General features: G+C 41.5%; 1 protein-coding gene across 1 annotated transcript in view; it reads left to right on the top strand.

Moving 5' to 3' along the window:
- LOC126160344 (uncharacterized) overlaps window positions 1-25,240 on the top strand; it is a 473,954-nt gene that overhangs the window by 195,376 nt on the left and 253,338 nt on the right. The gene's annotated exons all lie outside the window — the stretch shown is intronic.

Genomic DNA, 25,240 nt, shown 5'->3' on the forward strand with positions numbered 1-25,240 from the left:
TGTGCGTTCACCGCGATGTCGCCAAACACGGATGCGACCATCATGATGCTGTAAACAGAACCTGGATTCACCCGAAAAAATGATGTTTTGCCGTTCGTGCACGCAGGTTCGTCGTTCAGTACACCGTCGCATGCGCCCCTATCTGTGATGCAGCATCAAGGGTAACCGCACCCATGGTCTCCGAGCTGATAGTCCATGCTGCTGCAAACGTCGTCGAATTGTTCGTGCAGATGGTTGTTGTCTTGCAAACGTCCCCATCTGTTGACTCAGGGGTCGATATGTGGCTGCACGATCCGTTACAGCCACGCGGATAAGATGCCTGTCATTTTGACTGTTAGTGATACGAGGCCGTTGGGATCCAGCACGGCGTTCCGTATTACCCTCCTCAACCCACCGATTCCATATTCTACTAACAGTCATTGGATCTCGACCAACGCGAGCAGCAGTTTCGCGATACGATAAACCGCAATCGCGATAGGCTACAATCCGACCTTTATCAAAGTCGGATACGTGATAGTACGCATTCCTCCTCCTTAAACGAGGCATCACAACAACGTTTCACCAGGCAACGCCGGTCAGCTGCTATTTGTGTATGAGAAATCGGTTGTAAACTTTCCTCATGCCAGCACGTTGTAGGTGTCGCCACCGGCGCCAGCCTTGTGTGAACGCTGTGAAAAGCTAATCATTTGCATATCACAGCATCTTCTATCTGTCGGTTAAATTTCGCTTTTGTAGCACGTCTTCTTCGTGGTGTACCAATTTTAATGGCCAGTAGTGTAGGTACTCCTCTCCCTCCCGTGCACCTCATTTTTCTCTATAGTGTACAGTACACTTCATATCAGTGTAGTAGTGCATCAGAGTGGCGATAGTACATATTGTGAATGTAGTTTTTGCTGGGTAAAGGCGCATGACGTACACGTATGACGACGAGGTAGAAATACTGCTGATCTAAGGGGAAAGTTCGTTGACAGGAAATAATTTAGTATCTGAGTTTTTGTTATCAGTACTGTACGAGAACTTTATGTTATTATGCTGTTATGTCTGTCTTGTATTCTGCAGCACATACTTGCACTATAATTTGCTGTAGACGGGTGAAATTCTGTTCAGGTGCAACTACGGTACAGTAGATGATTATGTGACAAGCCATAGCCTTTTCGCTGGACGTTTGGTCGTCTCATTTCTCGTCTAAGTGAAACGGGAATTTTAAGTTGAAGAACCCGAAACTGTCGTAGAACACGAACACGAAGCTGCTGAGATTCCGTGCCCGCTGCCGTAGCCGTGAATTCGCAGGTCAGCACTCGACGAATTCAACATGAAGTTGATGTTTCGAAAACAAGTGCACGTAGCATTCTGTAACGTTATAAATTCCAACCCTACCATGTTCATTTACATAAAGAATTTCGCGGAAATTACTTCAGCTATAGGATTCAGTTTAGTCAGTGGACTCAACGACAACTTCTGACTAATCTTAATTTCTTCTCAGACGTTCTTTTCACCTACGAAGCGTCATTTTCCTATAAAGAAAATGTCAATATGAGAAATACGCATTATTGGTCCATCAACAATCCACGACGACTCCAGCACGTAGGGCGTCAAGGTTCATGGAACGTTAATGTTTGGTCCGGAGTTATTGGAGATACTATTATCGGACCTATCTTTGTAAATGTCAATCAAAATGGCAGACAATATGCCAGATTTTTAAGATACACTTTTCCAGTTCTCTTGGACGCTTACCCCTGAATCACTGGAAGGGTAGCTCAGCGTGTTCGATCAGAGGATTAGCTCCCCTCTGTAATAAAAAAAAGAGTGAACTGGTCAACGAACAGCCTGAACGGGTGTCATGGGACGTCCGCCCCGAACATATGCAACGAACAATCTAGAACAAAATGAGGTCAACAGAGGAAAAAAAAGAGAGAAAGATACTATTATCAGACCTTTGTTTGTAAATGTCAATGAAAATGGCAGAAAATATGCCAGATTTTTAAGATACAGTCTTCCAGTTCTCTTGGATGCTTACCCCTGAATGAGAGTATGGTCATGTGGTGTCGGCATAATGGATGGCCTGCACAAAACGCCTTACGAGCACGACGAATTCTAGACCGTAAATACCATGCTAGGTAGATTGGACGTGGATGGTCAGTTAGTTAACCTGCCCGATCTCCAGTCCTTACAAATAGTTCAAATGGCTCTGAGCACTATGGGAATTAACATCTGAGGTCATCAGTCCCCTAGAACTTAGAACTACTTAAACCGAACTAACCTAAGGGCATCACACACATCCATGCCCGAGGCAGGATTCGAACCAGCGACCGTAGCGGTTGCGCCGTTCCAGACTGAAGCGCCTGAACCGCTTGGCCACACCGGCCGGCCCAGTCGATACACCGCTGAAGTTTTTTCTGTGGAGAACAGTCAAGGATACCGTCTATCAAAATGTTCCAACAACACCAGAGGACATGCAGCAACGCATTATTGATCCTTGTAAGGCCATGAGAGAGGAAATAAGTCGTCCTTTATTCACTGAGTGACCCTATGTATGAGTGCCAATGGTGATGTAAACGCTTTGTTTTTCATGTAGTGGTAGTTTTACAGTAAAAACTACTACGAAGGGCTACGTTACTTCCGATTTGTTATAAGTACTGTAATACGGAACTGTGTAATAACAAGACCCAGCTACTGTGCTGTGTGGTACTGTTGCATTCAAGTTCAAACGCGCCTTGAAACCGTTAAATGATTTAGGTAATGAAGTGCACTGAAGTGATATTTAAATTACAGAAGTTGTGTATTATTTATCGTTTCCATAGTTACTTGTTTCGTGGATAAAATGGTACAGTGTGACACAATTTTGAATAGCTCTTGCAAAGGGTGAGTGTAGTTTTGAATAAAATTTACGTGGTTCCATATAACAAATTTAACTTCTACCCTGTATCTCCTACATCTATCGAAATACATAAAATGTGTATCCTCAGCAAGAACTATCCACTGATGTTAAGAAACATGCGTTGAACAATTTTCCATTTAATGGATTAAACAAAGCTATTTTGGGTGACATTGACTGCAAAAAATCGCTACTCCAAAAAGGTGTTGTGAGCATAAAAGAAGGTAAGCGAGTTTGTATATCTGAAAGATGATGTGTTATTACAATATCGAGCCACTCTCATGAGAGAGCAGCGTTAGTAACGTCACTAGGGCGATGCAAATCGGGTTTGCTTTAAATACACGCTGTAAAGGTCGTGAGCGTTACTCACTTTTCGGACTGGACTTGGTGAGTTGATGTTAGACAAGAATGACCTTAAGTCGATAAAGACGCGATTGTTAACACCTCTTGCAGTTATAACGAGTTCTTGTAATAGAGGCTTCGAGAAGCTGATTGATACTTCTGCGATACTGAGGAAAGACTTGGCAGGAATGTAGCCACTGCACATGATTGCTACCTATTGTTGTCACGATAACGGTCGGGGGGGGGGGGGGAGGGGGAAGACCATCGTGTTCGTCGTGATGATCTGCCTCATCGTAATGCATCTGCATCGTAATTCAAGCAGCAGCTGGCACATCAGTGACGCAACGAACTGTTACAGATCGGTTACTCCAAGGATAGCAACAAGCCAGAGGCCTTGTACCGTGAGCGTTCCATTGACCCCAAACCACTTCCACTTGCGACTTCAATGGTGTCAATCGAGAGCTTATTGGAGGGCAGCGTGGATGACTGTTGCGTTTCCTGAGTGAAAGCTGGTTCTGCCTGGGTGCCAGTAACGGCCGTGTGTTGGTTAGAAGGAGGCCAATGGGGGGCCAGCATAAAACCTGTCTCCGTGTTAGACACACAGCGATTTCGTATGACAGCAGGGACACTCTCTTGGTTATCCTAAGCACTTTCACTGCGAATAAGTATGTCAAGCTGGTGATTCGACCTACTGTGCGGCCATCAATGAACAGCATGCCAGAGGGTGTGTTCCAGTAGGATAAGTGCTGTTGTAACCCAACATGCTCTACTGAGTCTCGACATCTTGCCTTGGCCTGCTCGATCACCGCATCTTTCTCCATTCGAGCACGTATGAGACGTCATCGGACGACATCATCGACACTCAAAAACAGCATCAGCGTCCCACTGCTGACCGACCAAGTGCAATAGGCGAGGGAGTCCATCCCACGAACTGACATCCGGTACCTGTACAACACAGGGTATGCACGTTTGCATGCTTGCATTCAATATTTTGGCGACTGCACCGGTTATCAAACACCATAATTTTATATTTGTAATGGGTTATGTCGCGCTCACATTAACCTGTGATCTTGCAATGTTAATCATTTAAACATGTTACCTAGACAAATATATTCCCAAAACTTCATTACTCTACATTAACTATTTTTTGGTGTTATCCTAGACAATAAATTGTTCATTAGACAGAAAATGGAATTTTAGTAAAGTATCTGGCGCTTTATTTTTTTCCCCGACTTTCAGTTAATCATAATTCACATTTGTTTCCAGAATCCGTTGCTTTAGTCCTGTGGGTGTAATTTTCAGTCGCCATTATTTAAAGAAGTCAGAAAGCAACTTTAAAGCACTGCATATTTTACTGAGTCCTGCTGTACGTAGGTATAATTCCAGTTCCCAAATCTGTTTTGAACTTATAGGCACGTATTCTGACGACTTCTATAGTGCAGTTACAGTCAAAATGAGATTAGTTAATAAGTTTTTCTATTTTGTATCTTTGAACTGACGAACATAGAGTCATATGGTCATGGAGTGCTACACTTCAGTCGCATAGGGTGCCGCTTGCACAGAGCAGAGCCGAGTCTCCCATACCCAGCCACCATCCCCTACCTAAAAAAAAAAAAAAAAATAGTGCCTCGTAGGCGGTTATGAAGTAAAGCAAATATTAATATAGCGGATGTACACATCTGCTGCCCATCCTACTCGAAGTACAAAAGAGAAATAAAATACGAATGAAAAGTTATTACTGCCCCCTAGCACCACAACGTTCATATATTTTACTTTGGATGAGTTTATCTTTCCAGTCTTTTCATATCTACCGAGAAAAACACGGAATCCAAGCTTGTCCTAGCCGTGAGACTGTCGGGATTTGAATTTAAGGTCTTCAGATTTGATTGATTTATCGTGTAACCGAAGTTTAACCGATTACTTTTAGCACTCGTATGGATGACCTCACACTTTTCGTTATTCAGGGTCAACTGCCAATTTTCGCACCATACAGATATCTTTTCTAAACCGTTTTGCAATTGGTTTTGATCTTCTGATGACTCTACTAGTCGATAAACGACAGCGTCATCAGCAAACAACCGAAGACGGCTGCTCAGATTGTCTCCCAAGTTCACATAGATAGGGAGCAGCATAGGGACTATAATACTGCCTTGGGGAACGCCAGGAATCACTTTTGTTTAGGTCGATGACTTTCCGTCAGTTACTACGAACTATGACTTCTCTGACAGGAAATCACGAATCCAGTCACATAACTGAGACGATATTCCATAAAGACGCAGCTTCAATACAAGCCGCTTGTGTGGTACAGTGTCAAAAGCCTTCCGGAAAGCCGGTCGGAGTGGCCGCGCTGTTCTGGGCGCTACAGTCCGGAGCCGAGTGACCGCTACGGTCGCAGGTTCGAATGCTGCCTCGGGCATGGATGTGTGTGATGTCCTTAGGTTAGTTAGGTTTAATTAGTTCTAAGTTCTAGGCGGCTGATGACCTCAGAAGTTAAGTCGCATAGTGCTCAGAGCCATTTGAACCATAACTGATACATTTAGCTTAATGAACTTTATTTTCACTATAGTCCCTAAGCTATGCCGTAAACGTTTCCTATGTGATAGACTGGCCGTTCTCTTTCTTCTTATGGGTTTAAAGTAGTCACATCTATTGGAAATACCACCCTCGAACACTCTTATTTTTTCGTCTTATGTAATCAAAATTTAAAAACACATTCATAACTTAGAATTGAATTTTCACTCTGCACCTGAGTGTGCGCTGATATGAAAATTCCAGACAGATTAATTCTGTGTGCCGGACCGAGACTCGAACTCGGGATTTGTTCCTTTCGCGGGCAACTGCCACCACAGCTACCCGAGCACAAATTACGGCCCGTCCTCAGAGCTTTAATTCCGCCAGTATCTCATCTCCTACCTTCCACACCTTCACAGAAGCTCTCCTGCAGACCTTGCAGAACCAGCATTCCTGGAAGAAAGGATATTGCGGAGACATGGTTTAGCTACAGCCTGGGGGATGATTCATTCTGGAAACATCCCGCAGGCTGTGGCAAAGCCACGTTTCCCTAATATCCTCTCTTCCAGGAGTGCTAGTTCTGCAAAGTCTGCAGCAGAGTTTCTGTGAAGGTCTGGAAGGTAGTAGACGAGGTACTGGCGGAATTAAAGCTGTGAGGACGGGTCGTCAGTCGCGCTCGGGTAGCTCATATGGCAGAGCACTTGCCCGCGAGAGGCACAGATCCCGAGTTCGAGTCTCGGTCCGGCACACAATTTTAATCTGCCTGGAAGTTTCATTCATAATTTAGCTTCATGACAAAATTCCGAGGTAAAATTGTAAATCGGTAAAAAAATACTAAAATACTGTAGTAAACCAGTCAAGTATTCGTTCCAAAGCGAGAGATTTATTGTTATTAACAAACAGGTAACATTAAGGCCATCCCTGATGGAAACAGATTTCTGTGTGTCCGCCTGCAATTTACTTTCTGCTCTTGAATGTGGTAGTTACAAAAAAGAAACTGAAGTACTTCTTCGGTAACGCTGTATTTCAAAAGCTAGTGATATTTTTGTCACGTGTATAATTTATCCGCTGTATTTTCTACTTCTCGAACATTCTTTGTGGATGACTACTTAGAGTACGAATAAGAAAAATTTGATCGATAACTGTACATTATGTCCTGATAATCATAGTCCCTCTATTGTTGATAGTTTTACTCATGCGAGAAACAAAATTTTTTTATTATTTGGTGTGAAGATGCTAACTTACCATTACTGTGTTAGATTGTAATTCTAACAGGCAAATTCTAAGAGCCAAACCAAAAGCGTCAAAGAGTATAGATACTGCCAATTATCGAAATTTTTATGTTTTTCTGTTGTGCGCAATATGTACGTAGTGTGCTCATATACTTACGTATGTTTCTCAATACAGGACTTAAAAATCAGTTGCCACCAACCTCTCTACTAATAGTTTTCTTTCTAATCTGTTTCAGGTACGTTGCAACAGAGCTGATGGAACTAACCAGTTCTAAAACTTATTTTTGGTATGTACAAAGTAGAGTTATTGCTTTAAATTTTACGGAAATTTCAGTGATTGTTAATATGTAACTAAGTTAAAATGTTTTAGCGGTATTGTATATTGTTAAACGCCAACTAACAATAATTTGCTGAGACGTCATTTAATTTTTTGTGCCGGCCGCGGTGGTCTAGCGGTTCTAGGCGCTCAGTCCGGAGCCGCGCGACTGCTACGGTCGCAGGTTCGAATCCTGCCTTGGGCATGGATGTGTGTGATGTCCTTAGGTTAGTTAGGTTTAAGTAGTTCTAAGTTCTAGGGGACTGATGACCACAGATGTTAAGTCCCATAGTGCTCAGAGCCATTTGAACCATTTTTTAATTTTTTGTAATGATGGCTGACTTTAGTTTGCATACAGAATGACACAGTATCTTGAAAAACTGTAGTGATAACTTATTGAACGATATTTACGGAAAATAACATTTAATCATGAGCTGTCTAGCCTCTCTCGGGGCCTGTGTGGAGAACTTCGTTTGTGTACCAATGAACTGCATAACAGTCGTGGAACTCTGCATCTTTCCATTAACGAGAACAAAACAAAAAGTGGGATTTTTTTGTGCTCAATCAAAAATTACCTGCTTATAGTTCCGGTGGTAGAGTGTGTTTACATTATTACCTGCATAACCTGACATGGAACACATATACATATTACATCCAGAATGTTTGCGTGGTACTTTCTGGAACGAAGGCCAAAAGCGTTATTACCTATTACTCCTCCCATTATCGGCGTCATGTTACTACTTGTTGAACTCTTGGACTAATAAATTCAGTAGCAAAACATGTGCTGGAGTGGCCTGCACGATTTCCAGAGGTGACAGCTACTGCACAAGTTTCGGTTTCTCTCGATCTCATCGTGTTGTCACCCCCACTCCATACCGCACCACCAGAGACCCTCGCTTAATGAAGCAGTTTTTCAAGAAAGCTGCACATAACCTCAGAGTTTGTTTTCATTATTTCCTATACATTTGATGTTTATACACACATAACTGACTACGAAATGCCTGCCATGTTTTATATATGACCTACCACATATTCTACATTTTGAATGAGATAAAAGAGAAACTGCAATGTTTGAGAGTCAATTGACGTGAAAGTTGAAGGTGACAAAACGTCACTGTTCCAGAACTTATTGGGTACATTTTCATTTTAAATCACAAACTCTATCATAGATATATCCTACTCTTTCCAGCGACCATGAAATTTTATTAAACAGAGTACACATTTCCTTTAAAGCCCACCATGCTTCCTTCAGTAAGCCGTTAGTGAGTAAGACAGTTTGTCTAGGTACTTTTCCAGTCATAATAATAAGTAATATAGTACCTAGAAATAATTGTTTAGTATTAACCTCTGAGCTGCTAAGAGCCTGAAAACTTCCACTGAAATGGAAAAAATACGATTACCAGCGCTGACCGCAGAGTAAACTATTATTTCCGTTTATGCCATCTTTTGTGGTAAATGACGATGACATAATTAATCTTTCCTCAAAAGTTCTTGAAATTGACAGCCTAGATAACCCAGATTCATATAAGAAATTTACTGCTCCAGCTACGTTTCGTTCAGGTGTAGTGCTGTCTATCTACCTACATGGTTACTCTCCTATTCACAATAAAGTGTCTGGCACAGGGTTCAATGAACCACCTCTCTCTACCGTTCCGCTCTCGAACGGCACGCGGGAAAAACGAGCACTTAAATTTTTCTGCGCGAGCCCTGATTTCTCTTATTTTATCGTTATGATCATTTCTACCTATGTACGTGGGTGCCAACACAATGTTTTCGCAATCGGAGGAGAAAACTGGTGATTGAAGTTTCATGGGAAGATCCCGTCGCAACGAAAAACGCCTTTGTTTTAATGATTGCCACTCCAATTCACGTATCATGTCTGTGACACTAGCTCCCCTATTTCGCAATAACACAAAAAGAGCTGCCCTTCTTTGTAGTTTTTCGATGTCATCCGTCAGTCCCACCTGATGCGGATCCCACAACGCACAGCAATACTCGAGAATAGGGCGGACGAGCGTGGTGTAAGCAGTCTCTTTAGTAGACCTGTTGCACCTTCTAAGCGTTCTGAAAATGAATCGCAGTCTTTGGTTTGCTCTACCCACAATATTATCCATGTGGTTGTTCCAATTTAGGTTATTTGTAATTGTAATCCCTAAGTATCTATTTGAATTTACAGCCTTCTTATTTGTGTGACTTATCGCGTAATCGAAATTTAGCTGATTTCTTTTAGTACTCATGTGAATAACTTCACACTTTTCCTTATTCAGGGTCGATTGCCACTTTTCGCACCATACAGATATCTTATCTAAATCATTTTGCAAGTCGTTTTGATCATCTGATGACTTTACAAGACAGTAAATGACAGCATCATCTGCAAATAATCTAAGACGGCTACTCAGATTGTCTCCTATGTCGTTAATATAGATCAGGAACAATAGAGGGCCTGCAACACATCCTTGGGGAACGCCGGATTTACTTCTGTTTTACTCGATGACTTTCCGTCTATTACTACAAACTGTGACCTTTCTGACATAATCACGAATCCAGCCGCATAACTAGGGCGATACTCCGTAGGCACGCAGTTTCGTTAGAAGACACTTGTGAAGAACCGCGTCGAAAGCTTTCTGGAAATCTAAAAATATGGAAGCAATTTGACATCCGCTGTCGATAGCACTTAATACTTCATGAGTATAAAGGACTAGTTGTGTTTCACAAGATCGATATTTTCTGAAACCGTGCTGACTATGTGTCAATAAATCGTTTTCTACGAGGTAGTTCATAATGTTCGAATAAAGTATATGTTCCAAAACCCTACTGCAAATCGACGTTCAGCCTATCAGCAATTGCTTTGTGGTCGTTAATCCCTGTATTCGTCATAATACTCACTATTTGGCCAGGATTATTTGTTGCTAAGAGGTCAAGTATGCTTTCGCAACCATTTACGCTTCGAGTGGGCTCATGAAGTAATTGTTCAAAATAATTTTCTGAGAAAGCATTAAGTACAGTGCGTTTCAGGAACGCGTTCAATGTGCCAAAAGCTGCGTGAGATGAAAATCCGAAATTATTTCGCATGTGTGCCCCCTGCTCTCGCCTCTCAATAATCGCAGTGCAATCGGTAAAAGATGACATAAATCTGAAAAATCTGAATATTTCTAGAATAACTTGTCAATAATATCTGATGATAATTATTTTACAGCTCTACATACAGCTGTATATTGCGCAAGCAGTGAAGAAAACAAAAGAAAATTCGGAGTAGGTATTAAAATTCAAGGAGAAGAAATAAAATCTTTGAGGTTTGCCGATACATTGTAATTCTGTCAGAGACAGAAAAGGATCTGGAAGAGCAGCCGAACGGAATGGACAATGTCTTGAAAGGAGGATATAAGATGAACATCAACAAAAGCAAAACGAGGATAATGAAATGTAGTCGAATTAAGTCGGGTGATGCTGAGTCAATTAGATTAGGAAATGAGACACTTAAAGTAGTAAAGGAGTTTTGCTATTTGGGGAGCAAAATAACTGATGATGGTCGAAGTAGAGAGGATATAAAATGTAGACTGGCAATGGCAAAGAAAGCGTTTCTCAAGAAGAGAAATTTCTTAACACCGAGTATAGATTTAAGTGTCAGGAAGTCGTTTCTGAAAGTATTTGTATGGAGTGTAGCCATGTATGGAAGTGAAACATGGACGAGAACTAGTTTGGACAAGAAGCGAATAGAAGCATTCAAAATGTGGTGCTACAGAAGAATGCTGAAGATTAGATGGGTAGATCACTTAACTAATGAGGAGGTATTGAATAGGATTGGGCAGAAGAGAAGTTTGTGGCACAACTTGACTAGAAGAAGGGATCGGTTGGTAGGACATGTTCTGCTGAATACACTAAACAGATTCAGAAGGATGTAGGTTGCAGTAGGTAGTGGGAGATGAAGAATCTTGCACAGGATAGAGTACCATGGAGAGCTTCATCAAACCAGTCTCAGGACTCAAGATCACAACAAAAACAACATCACACGATAAATCACATACAAGTCACATTCAATGTCCATTAAATTTCGGGCATGCAGCCACCCAGATAATATTTCTTCAACTTGTATTTGGGCTGCGTATCGCCCTGTCATTCTTAGATTGAGTGGCGAGACTGGCTACAAGGTGGAAGCACGGAATTGTATGCTTAATCGTCGCGATACCGGGCATGCGGGTCACACATGCTGGTCGGCGGCGAAGATGTACTGTTACACACGTGCCATCAATAGTGGAAGCATTCAGACATCCGATTCCCTTATTGATGTAAATTCGTCGGCAATAACACTTTGATGACTTTTGTGCAATTTGATTACACCGAGAGCCGGATTCCATGCCTTAACAAAATTAAAAACATTATCTCTATTTACTAAGTCAACGGTTAATCTAATTTCTATGGCTTTCCTGAAAACAGAATCCCAAAAGGAAGAGGGGGATGTTAAAATCGTCACGTTCTGTAGGTAATGGAATGCCCCCTATCTATACAATGTTCTGCCACAGATGACTTATCTTCGGCGTTTCACGCGCATTTCATGGATGGTGCATGTTGTCTGACCTATTAGGACATCACAGTTTCCACCAGGAATCTGACACACACCCGCCTTACGAAGCAATGACTCATCCTTCACAGAACCTAGTATATTATACTTTCTTGTGAAAACTCACCTGTGTCCAGGCTGTAGTTCATATTCACAGCCTTTTGTCCATTCATTTAATGTTTATATGCTTGATTCTGGGGATAAATCTGTTATGTTTTCTGTCTTACAGTAATAAACCAAATGTTATAGTGAACACTAATTTCCTTTTCTAGTTAAATGAGCTGTGGTGTGGTACTGTGCTTCCTTGCTTGATTGGTCCATCGCTACGAATTTCCATTTATGATGACGTTATCCATAGGGCGGCATTAATTCAATTACATTTGGATGATCATATGAGAACCTTCCGCTCCCTGTAGGTCATCGAGGATTGGGCTTGTAGTTTCTTAACGGTATCTAAATTGCTCAACCGTCATCTCACAATAACAGTTTGAGTAAATAAGCGAAACAACTTCAGCGGATAATCAATTTTTAACAAGTGTACCTGTCTTAATAAAGTCGGAATGACCCTGGGGGACTGGTCTTGTAGCATCTCAGGGGTATGCTAAACTGTTCAACCGACAACTCACAGTCGCTATTTCAGTAAACATGTGAAACATCTTTAGTGGATAACTAATTTTTAACAGCTGTGTCTTTATTAATAAAATCCGAATGGTCTGATTTCTATTTTGTGGTCATACATTATACAGTGCGAATAATATTTTCTTAATATTACGCTCAGCCAGTTTGTGGTACTGAATCAGAAAGAGCAGAATGTTTTAAATTAATTTATGTTTATCATACACTTCGCAGGCAACAAGGTGTTCAGCTTCTGTAAAGGAGTCTCACCTAATCGACGGTATTATTTTCACATCTACTTCTGAAAAGGCAATTAGATCATAACCAATTCCAGTTACTTAAATTTGAGAACTAAACACTCTAGTGAATTACACTCAGAACCACAACTGCCTTCCTTTAGCGAACTTCAATTTTTCTTATACACTCCTGGAAATTGAAATAAGAACACCGTGAATTCATTGTCCCAGGAAGGGGAAACTTTATTGACACATTCCTGGGGTCAGATACATCACATGATCACACTGACAGAACCACAGGCACATAGACACAGGCAACAGAGCATGCACAATGTCGGCACTAGTACAGTGTATATCCACCTTTCGCAGCAATGGAGGCTGCTATTCTCCCATGGAGACGATCGTAGAGATGCTGGATGTAGTCCTGTGGAACGGCTTGCCATGCCATTTCCACCTGGCGCCTCAGTTGCACCAGCGCTCGTGCTGGACGTGCAGACCGCGTGAGACGACGCTTCATCCAGTCCCAAACATGCTCAATGGGGGACAGATCCGGAGATCTTGCTGACCAGGGTAGTTGACTTACACCTTCTAGAGCACGTTGGGTGGCACGGGATACATGCGGACGTGCATTGTCCTGTTGGAACAGCAAGTTCCCTTGCCGGTCTAGGAATGGTAGAACGATGGGTTCGATGACGGTTTGGATGTACCGTGCACTATTCAGTGTCCCCTCGACGAACACCAGTGGTGTACGGCCAGTGTAGGAGATCGCTCCCCACACCATGATGCCGGGTGTTGGCCCTGTGTGCCTCGGTCGTATGCAGTCCTGATTGTGGCGCTCACCTGCACGGCGCCAAACACGCATACGACCATCATTGGCACCAAGGCAGAAGCGACTCTCATCGCTGAAGACGACACGTCTCCATTCGTCCCTCCATTCACGCCTGTCGCGACACCACTGGAGGCGGGCTGCACGATGATGGGGCGTGAGCGGAAGACGGCCTAACGGTGTGCGGGACCGTAGCCCAGCTTCATGGAGACGGTTGCGAATGGTCCTCGCCGATACCCCAGGAGCAATAGTGTCCCTAATTTGCTGGGAAGTGGCGGTGCGGTCCCCTACGGCACTGCGTAGGATCCTACGGTCTTGGCGTGCATCCGTGCGTCGCTGCGGTCCGGTCCCAGGTCGACGGGCACGTGCACCTTCCGCCGACCACTGGCGACAACATCGATGTACTGTGGAGACCTCACGCCCCACGTGTTGAGCAATTCGGCGGTACGTCCACCCGGCCTCCCGCATGCCCACTATACGCCCTCGCTCAAAGTCCGTCAACTGCGCATACGGTTCACGTCCACGCTGTCGCGGCAAGCTACCAGTGTTAAAGACTGCGATGGAGCTCCGTATGCCACGGCAAACTGGCTGACACTGACGGCGGCGGTGCACAAATGCTGCGCAGCTAGCGCCATTCGACGGCCAACACCGCGGTTCCTGGTGTGTCCGCTGTGCCGTGCGTGTGATCATTGCTTGTACAGCCCTCTCGCAGTGTCCGGAGCAAGTATGGTGGGTCTGACACACCGGTGTCAATGTGTTTTTTTTTCATTTCCAGGAGTGTAGTTCCACTAGTGATACTTTATGGACCTGGAATTCTTCACTTTCGAGGTCAAGTACTTTACCAATTGAGAATCCATGCACGACTCATGACCTGCGCTCAGTTTCACTTCCGTCAGCATATCATCACCTATGATATGTGCTGATGGTTCATTGGAATATCAAGTAAATTTTCACTTTCTCGAGACTTGTACATTCTCACAACAATATGCGTGCCACCTCTTAACGAAGATATATCACTTTTATTTAACGTTAGCTTAATTATATTGGTATATTTGTATCCCCCTACTGAAATGCTTCTATTCAGCCAATTATCAGACAAGCTGATAGTAGGGCAAATGGGGGATCCCAATTAGGAAGAAATGGGAGGATCTTACCAATTCCAGTATTTGCCTTAAATCAAAGGGAAACCTTTGGAAAACCTTGGCGCTATATGAATTTATTTGTGGGACATCATCCTTCATTTGAGGACGATCTCCATATAAAAATCAAAATGTTGTGTATATGTAAAATATACTTTTGTGTTGCGTGTCTGTGTATGTGTTTCTGAAGAGAATTAAGTGTTGTCGGGTAGAGAGTTGGAAGTTAGCTGTAAAGCGGCTGGAAGACGGCAACAGAATGCGAGGAAACCACATGCAAATGGTTATATGTCGATGGTATGGTGTCAGTGAATGTATGAAGGCTCTATGGATGAAATGAACATTCAGTTTTTAGGCCGTATCACAATTTATATATTAAGAGAGGGGTTTCAAGATAATTGCTGAAAGAAGAGTGTTGTGTGGCCATAGTATATTAATAGTTACCCACAACTGTATGAAGAGCCTTCACGAAAACAATTATTGCTACTGGGTTATTATATCATGCTTGCAGTTTGACATGAAGTAAGACTACACTATTTCAGAAAATTAAAACTAGAAAAAACTTGGTGGTGTAGCTGAGTCATTTCTCAGACAATATAACATATGTGTAAAACTTTAATTCTGACCATATGTTAATTACTTACTAAAGTCATTATTACCAGGAACAGGATCATCCTAACAAACGAGTGTCACAGATGAGAAAAAAATACTTTATTTTAAAAGTATTACATGCACAAAGATTTCAAATGAAAAACACTGTTTAATATAATAGTAACTGAAGATCTGAATTCTATGTTAATCTGCATATTCTATTGAGAATACAATGACCATTGTAATATATATTTGAATAATTAATTTTACATAAGCTAAAATTCAATCTGACACAGTAACGTTCAAAAGTATTGTCCACTTTGAGAGTGGTAACCATATTATTTCACTAAATAATTACGTTTTCACTAAATTGTAGTTTCACTTTCGAGTAACTGATCGAAATGAATCTTCGTAATGATACATAATTACTTTCTATCAATATTAAGACCACTATTTACATTTAATGAAAATGATTAGCTGTAATCTTTCCCACATTATTCAGGTTATGTTCTTTTGAACTACCAACTTATCCAATAACTAGAAAAATTTAATCACAGACGATTGCTTCTATGCAGAAGGATACAGGAAGGTTTCAACGACTTCTATTTTTAGTTCCTGAACTCTAGATGAACTAAAATGTATTCAAGCACATGCTGACAGCTTCACAATGCATGACATTGATCGTTGTATGTAGTTTATCCTGTCAGTTAAAACTCAGTTATAGCTACTGTCTTTAACCTCATTTTAAATCTGTTTTATCACATATTTTAAATTTCTTGCTCAACTTATGTATCAACATTGCACTGAGGAACAACAATTTCTACTTTCATAATGAGATAGGTACCCAGGAGGTTCTGGAGATTTACTTAAAACGTTGAAATTATGAACTCCCTGATATTATTTCCACCTTTTTGAGAGAAACAGAGTCATACAACATCAAGAATGACTATCAAGATGATGCAGAGAAAAAGCATCATCGTAAAACTCAACATTAGTTACAGGAAAACCCTCAAACCATGCGAGATGAGGAGTAATGTAATTCTGTTATTTAGGTGGATGATAATGTAAGGTCAGTTTAAGAGATATGTAACTGAAACAGGAATCATGAAGACAGCTGAATGTTCTAGAAATACCTACAATGTTAACGTTCTATGCGTTGACTGTCGCATTTCTGGAGGTTCATCGCTCAGTGCTGCTCCTATACGCAAGTTACATCAGTTCTGACCTGCAATAGCACCTGGAAGTAGTATTGTGGAAGGATCAAATTCGCACATTAATGTACCACTAGTGGTAAGATACGTTCCAGAATTTAGAATATAAATCAATTACTGATCAAGACAGAAATCTTGTGGATTTGATGAAGAAATCACTGTCCGGGTACACTTTTGGAAACGTAATCAGCGTTGTGCACTGGCAGTGTGTTATGTGTGAAAAAGAAATGACGAACACAAAGCAGAAGAAGGAGACAAAGAAGAATAAGAAAATGAAAAATATATTAACTCCTTTCAGTTAACGGATACTGTCACCACTAGGATACGCAATGCTATTCGTACTAACATCAGTCTCTGTAACCTCTCATTCGACACTGTGATGAGACACGAAGAAGAACAATGACACTTTTGTGAGTAAAGGAGAAGATAAATAATCGAATTAGAGATACTCTGAATGTGAGAGGAAAAATTCTCGTTACCATTCTATTACTCTCTTCAAGTATCATAAGTATAAGTCATTTGGTTAGTCAGTTTTTACTCACAGCAATTCAATATTCATTAAGATACAGAATGAGAACACATACCTACTGATGTATGAAAGTCATCTCTAGTTTTAAGGAAAGCTTCTCAATGAAACAGAATATAGAAAGATGTTGGAACAGACTTAAACAAAAACTGTGCACTGCACTTGTTTTCAAAAGTTCAGCAATTAGCGATAATGTGAGCAATTCAGGAACTGTAAAATTACTGAAAGGATATGAGTCTTATACGCCAAGTGATTTAATGACACTGAAGAATGCAGGTTCAAGAACGAGAAATGATGAGGATTATGATGATGATGATGTGCATTTCAGCTTCTGCATCCCACTCGTTATGAGAGGCCTACATGGATTTGCAGAGGATTACAGAAGAGTTAGTCAACCTTCCCGTACCTACCGTAAGGTTTAGTAATTCAGTTGGTAGTAAAACTGTTTAACGACCCACCTGATTCATGACAATGGTGATTTAAGAAGTAGGGAAGCAATTTTATTTTATAAAATTTATAAAACACAGTTAGAGAAGCTTAAAACATATACTTTATATAGAACTTTCACTAATTTTGGCAGAATAAATATTTATAAAACAACGAAATTTAGTTAAATCGATCCTTTTATTTATAATTTGCGTATAGAATAGCATGATACCTGATGGAAATACTGTTTGGTAATTAAATTTTTAATGATATCCCTGAGGTTGCTTCTACGAAACAAAATACTGGATATATGCCTCTGTTTTTGCAAGGAACAAATGAGACGCTCCTGTTCCGGTAATATTCAGGTGGTGTCCTTCTTTTGTTATAATATGTTTACCAATAGTAGAGCCTGATACCAAAAGATATCAGGTAAGGAATGGTATTAATAAATAGAATATCATTTCTACATATTCTGCTTGGACAAATAAATCTTTGGCCTCCCGTAATGGCAGGTACAACAGCACAAGAATCATTTATGAGCTGATATACACTTACTCAGTCGCCTTCCCTCACCTGCCTCTTAATATTCTCTAAGATCTCACTCTCATCCTGTAATCAAGCATTATTATTTTAATTATTTTATTTTTGATTCTTCTGTTGTTGCACTCCTCCTGTTTTTATTTATGGTGGTCATATCATCAGAAACTATCACTATTCCTGCTTTATGTGAGATGGAATGTTATTTACATATAGGCTATCAGGAGAAGCTGCGTCCCCTACACACAAACCTCTGGAAGTTGAGTGGTGACTGTTCCTCACTCAGAAAGTGACTTATCAAAAACTTGTATAGGCTATGTAACATGATCCTTTGCTTCCTGTTACCTATATATGAACACTGTGGAATACATGAAGAGGTGCTTTTTTTTGTCTTGACGCAGACACAATAATATGAAGAATATAGGCAACAACCTTGTTTTCAAGTATGTCCTAAGCTGACTTGGAGGTAACTGAGGAATTGTGACAACAGTCTAGATCCAAATTTGATACTACAGTCGTCTCCATTGTGCTATGCTTCGTTATCGTCCAGTGTTAAAAAGGAGATTGCTTGTCTAATGCAATTCAGACTAGCAATTATATGCGATCCGCTTGTAACGGACAAGAACAGGTCAATGAAGAAGCATAGACAACTGAATGCAGTTATCGTTGTCAGTTTTCTTATAAAGCTTGTGGATAATAAATGATTTTACAGAGAGTCGTTTGTGTCTTCCTCGCAGTGCCTCTCTAAATTTCTGTGACATTTCATGGAGAATGTGAATGAATCACACTGTGCAAAAAGGAAAAAAGTATGATCTCTTTGTTTATATATGTGATGTGTACACGTACAGTTTCCTGAATTTGAAAATCGCTATTGTGGTAGAAAAACAAGCGAACAGTGTTACTACAATCCGATGATGTTTAGGGATACGTACCACCGCTCCTTCATGTGTTGCCGGCTATGGAGAATACGAGCTTTGTACAGTAGCGGCTAACATGCAAACAAAGAGATGTTCGTTCTCATGTAGCGTACGTTGCAGAAACGCTATATTTAGACACGTCTGTGGCAGCACGCGGGCTTTCCACCTTCTCATACGTTACACAGGCAGAGCAAACTCGCGTCCTTGTGTATCCTACTTTGTATTCCACAGGAAACAATGTTGCTAGAGCAAGCAGATGCGAAACATGATCCCACTGGAAGTGAAAGACGTTTGTAAACGTGTTAAGTCCGAACTGAACTCAGTAGAAGACCACGAAAAAAAATGTTTTCCTCTCTTTTAAATTTCCTACATTCTTCTTCGTACAATTTAGCTTTTCTTGTACCACTGTAATCACTTTACTTTGTGAGACACGTAGATGAAAGCGTTACTTGAGATTTAAGTGCGAACGTAACGTCTGATGCACTGTAGGAACATTCTACGTTTATGTTTGTACAGGGTGGAAAAAATAAAAGGGGCCCGCGAGTGGATACGATTGGACGTCAATTTGTGGCAGCACTAACGGAGGAGAAAAAGACCTACAGTTATTTCCAAACAGGATAGGGCAACTGCCCAATCAGCTGCCCGAACCTTGGGGTACATTTACATACGTCTGATCGCGGCCCTAGCTGGTCCCCCAGGTCACCTTTGTCAGTGTGTGATTATTTTCTGTGTGTGTGTCTGTGTGTGTGTGTGTGTGTGTGTGTGTGTGTGTGTGTGTGTGTGTGTCGTTCTGTGTGTGTGTGTGAGGCGGAAGGGGGGGGGGGATGGCTCAAGTCTGACGAGTATCGCAAAAACGCTCATGGTCTTCAATAACTACAGCAGAATGTTTCGGATTAGACTTCAGTAATTTCAGTAGTCCAGCTACGATCTGTCTTCAGCAACTGGCTAACCAGGCCCAAAAAGTGCTAAGATATGAATGGTGGTCACTTTCAACATCTGCTGATGTCAGTGTAGTACCATATTTCCTTTAGTCTTCTGTGTTTCTTCATATCATGGAACCCTGTTCTCCGGGACACTTTTATTTGCCCAGCCTGTATAAAAGGTTATCACTGTTAGATGTAACGAATATAAAATTATTACGTACATACGAAATCACATGAAAAGAATTGCACACCTATGACAGATAAATATTTTAAAAAGTCTTTGTCAAGTCTGAAAAGGGATTGGACGGTACTGTTACGTTTGGGAACCTCATCCGCCAAAAAAATGAAAGGAAAAATCACTTCAATGGGTGTTTAATACAGGTGTGAGGGAAGGTGTTAAAATGAAATATCCCAAGCACTAAAAGGTAACCAATTCTGTCTTCCTCCTCGTTGGGTCGAACATCATCAAAATGTTTTTCTTTAAATGGTGCATGTGAAGCAGTTAGTTAGTTAGTTATAAAGTTAGTTACACGTCCCATACATCACTTGATGGTTCTTTTATCGAAATGATGTGGAACGAGTCTATTTTTGTCAACATTGAAGATCGAATTATTTCTTTTAGTTCTACTCGCGCAACTGCATTTAAAAACAAGGCTTTTTAATTTTTCTTTCTTTTTTTTTCTTTTTTAATTACAAGGTACCAGTTGTTAAATAGAAATTCGACTATGGAATAGAAGGAGATGCCCAGAAGAAATGATTTTAGGTTGGATTTAAAACTTCCTTTAGGTACCTCTCAGAAATTTTATGTCACTAGGACAAAGATCACCAGTCGTTGTTCGTGTATATTCAACTCCTTTCTGAGCCACTGATAGCGTTAATAATTGGCAGTAAAAGTCATTACAGTCGTTTCATTTTTCATCTAGAGTTGAAGGTAGGGACATAAATGTTTTCTCAAAAGCTGATGAATTATATATGGCGAATTTAAATAGCTAATATATGCATTGAGACGGTGCCTAAGTCCTAGAATAGGTGACTAGATGCTAACTGTAGGTGAACACCACATATTATTGATCTTGTTCGCTTTTGTGTAATAAATTATTTTTTTTATTTCTAAGTGATGAGTTAGCCCAGAGATTTATTCCATTAGACATTACAAAGAGCAAATGTGAAAAATATGGTAGGAGTTGGATTCGTTTGTTTCCAAAACAAGTAAGTATTGGGGACCAAATTTAGCTGTACTTAATCGTTTAAGCAGCTCAGTACCAAACACACTTTTTCCAGTTCACGTTTTCATCAACTTGTGAACCCAAAAACTTGGAGCATTCTACACTATTTATTGACTCTTACATCAATTGTTCGTGTGACTTTATTTGTTCCGCAGAACTGAATATAGTGTTTGCTTTCAGAATCAGAGGAGATCCTTTTTCAGAGTATTTTTTGAATAGCATCATTAACAAGCTATACTGTACTTTCTCTCTAACACGGTTCATTATAACACAAGTATTTATTTGCAAAAAATGCCAATTATGCTTTCTGGTTCTTAAGTGGAAGGTCATTCATATATATATATATATATATATATATATATATATATATATATATATATATGGAATCCTGTGGATCTGTCTTGGTCCTGTGTAGCTATTTTTTTTCTGACTTTGAAGTGATTTCTTCGCGTGATTTCTATGGCCTTGTGCTTTTTTTATGGTCATGGCAAAACATAAGCTCTCCGGGAATTATATACGTTTTAAATGGTAAATCGTTAAGAATAAGCCGAATTCAGGGTATCAAGAACTTTCTCACCTGCACCACTTTTGTCAAAATTTCTGGTTCCATGATGTCGCGTCTGTGAGCGAAGAGTTCCGAGGAGCGGAATAATACATGACGCTCTAAACAAGAGGTAAATCGCGCCTCGCTTTCGGAAGTACTTTCCAAAGACGGAGTTACAGCCTGATGTTCTCAAGCCGCAGCAAGTCTGTGCTCACGATCTTTATTGGTTTCTTGAGACTGCATGGCCCTCTGTCTCTAAGCCATACTGGGTGTCTCCAAAAAGACTCCGCCGTTCCTTAAGTATTTTTTTCGTAAACAGAACGAAATAAGAATGTAACGAGTTGAGACCCACATCAAAAAGCATACTTAATAAATCAATTTTCATAGTAAATAATATGAATAAAACATGTCAAATTAACCGAAGCAATTTCGTTAAAGTTTTTAACACGAACCTCGAAATCAGTAAATCTGAATACCCTAGTCAAGTAAATTCTCTGTTATTTTGTATTAGTAAAGATAAGACTGGAGTGCTTAGTTCCGAAAATATGTCTGCCACTCAGTCAACAAAATTATCAGTGCCGTCTATTGGTTCTCTGGCGTATCACGAAAATAACAGAACCATCTTTCGCGTATTACGAAATTGTGAGTTCCGTCTATTGGTTTTATAGTGAAGTACACCGAGATGAGTACGCATTCGATCTACAGTAATAAGGTGAGCAGCCTATTTAAGACAAAAATTTAAATCACGGCATCTTTATTTTCGTTGTCCGATTCTGATTAAACAAAGCCTAGTCCCATATGTTGCTCCAAGCTACGTTCAAGTTACCTGTGAGAACCCATTAACATTCGTGTAGTAGGTTTGTTGGTTGAATTGTTCAAACAGACATGACGGTTTTAGATAAAACTTCAAATTACGGTTTTTCTTTCCCGTGTTTCTGTTTTTATGAATTAAAGACCATACAGTGTCTATCATACATAAGGCGTAAACGCATACCATTGAAAGTACACGATACTAGAAATAAGAAAGCCTCACAAGTAATGCCTTGAGTGAGAGGTCGCAGGTTCAGTCTTTAGTAACACTCATTTGAAATTGCTGTGTTAACAATTATGACAGGAAAAATATTAGCTGCTGATGACTCAGCATGTGTATGAGGAGGGCGACAGAAAATGAGTATCCGATAGATGCAGAGATAAACTTTCTATGGGATGTACGTGCTACACTTCCCAGGATGGACACCGTCAGTATTCAAGCAATTATCAAAACAAACCATTAACTTCCTCAGTGAACACCGAATGAAAAATGGCGCACCGCAGTGATCGCTACGGTTCACACCATCAAGATCGAAGGCGAACTCCTCGGGAGTTACAAACCGTGCAGGACGTTCAACTACGTACCTCTCTTAAAGAATGCATATACACGCAATGATCACACGCACGGCACAGCGGACACACCAGGAACCGCGGTGTTGGCCGTCGAATGGCGCTAGCTGCGCAGCATTTGTGCACCGCCACCGTCAGTGTCAGCCAGTTTGCTGTGGCATACGGAGCTCCATCACAGTCTTTAACACTGGTAGCATGCCGCGACAGCGTGGACGTGAACCGTATGTGCAGTTGACGGACTTTGAGCGAGGGCGTATAGTGGGCATGCGGGAGGCCGGGTGGACATACCGCCGAATTGCTCAACACGTGGGGCGTGAGGTCTCCACAGTACATCGATGTTGTCGCCAGTGGTCGGCGGAAGGTGCACGTGCCCGTCGACCTGGGACCGGACCGCAGCGACGCACGGATGCACGCCAAGACCGTAGGATCCTACGCAGTGCCGTAGGGGACCGCACCGCCACTTCCCAGCAAATTAGGGACACTGTTGCTCCTGGGGTATCGGCGAGGACCATTCGCAACCGTCTCCATGAAGCTGGGCTACGGTCCCGCACACCGTTAGGCCGTCTTCCGCTCACGCCCCAACATCGTGCAGCCCGCCTCCAGTGGCGTCGCGACAGGCGTGAATGGAGGGACGAATGGAGACGTGTCGTCTTCAGCGATGAGAGTCGCTTCTGCCTTGGTGCCAATGATGGTCGTATGCGTGTTTGGCGCCTTGCAGGTGAGCGCCACAATCAGGACTGCATACGACCGAGGCACACAGGGCCAACACCCGGCATCATGGTGTGGGGAGCGATCTCCTACACTGGCCGTACACCACTGGTGATCGTCGAGGGGACACTGAATAGTGCACGGTACATCCAAACCGTCATCGAACCCATCGTTCTACCATTCCTAGACCGGCAAGGGAACTTGCTGTTCCAACAGGACAATGCACGTCCGCATGTATCCCGTGCCACCCAACGTGCTCTAGAAGGTGTAAGTCAACTACCCTGGCCAGCAAGATCTCCGGATCTGTCCCCCATTGAGCATGTTTGGGACTGGATGAAGCGTCGTCTCACGCGGTCTGTACGTCCAGCACGAACGCTGGTCCAACTGAGGCGCCAGGTGGAAATGGCATGGCAAGCCTTTCCACAGGACTACATCCAGCATCTCTACGATCGTCTCCATTGGAGAATAGCAGCCTGCATTGCTGCGAAAGGTGGATATACACTGTACTAGTGCCGACATTGTGCATGCTCTGTTGCCTGTGTCTATGTGCTTGTGGTTCTGTCAGTGTGATCATGTGATGTATCTGACCCCAGGAATGTGTCAATAAAGTTTCCCCTTCCTGGGACAATGAATTCACGCTGTTCTTATTTCAATTTCCAGGAGTGTAGAATCATGTTGGTGTAACAGGGTGATAAGAACTGACGGACTGTGATAGCATGCAACCGAATTCGAAACAGTCTGTCATGCACCTAATCGTGAAACTGGCTATCCTTTAAGGTGTAGCTGCAGACAGTTCGATAATATGTTTTGTTGGCACGGAAGACACAAACATCCAGAGGCTGGATTTGTCCATAGGTTGCAGGTGCTATGAATTGTACTGTCACACATTTCTCAGGAGGAATAGTTTGCTGTGACGGAGTATGACTTTTATACACAGACCATAAATCAAGCAAAAGCAAGCTGTTTTTAGCACCTGTTTGCCAAAAGCAGTGCTCGTACCACAGTTGAAGTTCTGTTACGTCAATTTTCCAACTCTTATTTTGCTGTGACGTATATTTTCCCTACTGTATTTGCAAGATCACTCACACGGGAAAAATCGTAGAGGGAAGAACATCTCCATCTTCTCGCAGCCAATTAAGCAACTTTCCAGATAATTTACCATATCGGCATAATTGTATACGACTGCGTTAAGGCATTGATGTTAGTTGATCTTTATTGACCTCTCTTCGTACATCTAATTTCCAGGTTTCCTTTCACGTGAATTCCCTCTTCAAACCCCGTGTGATTGGAGTTGGAAACAGATTCCAACTGAACGATGGTATATGTTTGTTTATCTCATCTCTAACTTTTTGGGCAGATTCCGCAGTTTGCATCGTCAAGTTGACGCTTTGTTTGAAGTTTCAGTATCTTATGTGTTCCAATTCTGTAGCACTCACTGCAGTTAAACAAGCATCCACTGCTTTCCTTGAAATCACTGTAATCTATGTCACACGCAGTTTGATGTGCACAACCTGGTAGGTCATTAATTTGCACATCCTGTAAATTATATCGAGCATTCTTGAAATGCGAAACGCCAGTTTCTGTACCATGTGTGCCTTGCTCGT

Source organism: Schistocerca cancellata, chromosome 2 (assembly GCF_023864275.1).
Source record: "Schistocerca cancellata isolate TAMUIC-IGC-003103 chromosome 2, iqSchCanc2.1, whole genome shotgun sequence".
NCBI classification, from domain to species: domain Eukaryota; kingdom Metazoa; phylum Arthropoda; class Insecta; order Orthoptera; family Acrididae; genus Schistocerca; species Schistocerca cancellata.